Source organism: Penaeus monodon, chromosome 27 (assembly GCF_015228065.2).
Source record: "Penaeus monodon isolate SGIC_2016 chromosome 27, NSTDA_Pmon_1, whole genome shotgun sequence".
Lineage (NCBI taxonomy): Eukaryota > Metazoa > Arthropoda > Malacostraca > Decapoda > Penaeidae > Penaeus > Penaeus monodon.
In genome coordinates, this window is record NC_051412.1 from 19768724 (window position 1) to 19769284 (window position 561).

The 561-nt window shown below is 32.6% G+C and overlaps 1 protein-coding gene across 1 annotated transcript in view; it reads left to right on the forward strand.

The window, feature by feature from the left end:
- The window catches only part of LOC119590664 (longitudinals lacking protein, isoforms H/M/V-like), a gene marked incomplete at its 5' end in the record, with an annotated part of 13501 nt that extends 13010 nt beyond the window's left edge, over positions 1-491 (forward strand). The window contains 1 exon segment of the mRNA XM_037939344.1: positions 307-491.
- Between the last annotated feature and the right edge of the window lie 70 nt (positions 492-561).

A 561-nucleotide genomic window follows, 5' to 3' on the forward strand; every position in this document is an offset into this window, starting at 1 on the left:
AAGTTAAGGTCAAGTAGGAGTGCTACTCCTCAATTGTTATATATATAAAGGAATATGTCAGTTACCTCATTAAAATGTGAGGCTCTAAGTTACAAAATTATTATTTTGCTTTTATATATTATGCATAGTTACTTTTTACTGTATATATCAGAAGTGAAATCAATGAAAAATAGTACTCATTTAGAATAGGTAAATTTTATTTTAAAAATGCAGACTGTATGCAGTTTTCATGAATATGAAATTTCTTAGTTTTATGAAATCTTGACACTTCTGTGCCCTGCTAATTAGTGCACTTCTCTCTTTCAGACTTTGGGAAATCTTGCAGAAGGCAGCAGTTGTGTTAATACTGTGGATCTCAGTCGTACATTTCCTAAATTACTTACAGCTCGTGTTACGTTATCAGAGCTCCGTTGTTATTTAGTTGTTCTCTCTGTAGTTGCCTTCATATGTTTCCTGTGAGTCCTGTTTGTAAATAAAGGTTTAGCTCAAGATAGATAGCATGCTTGAAATCCTTACTCTGGTGAGCATGAAGTATTTCAGTCTACCAATAGATACCAAATA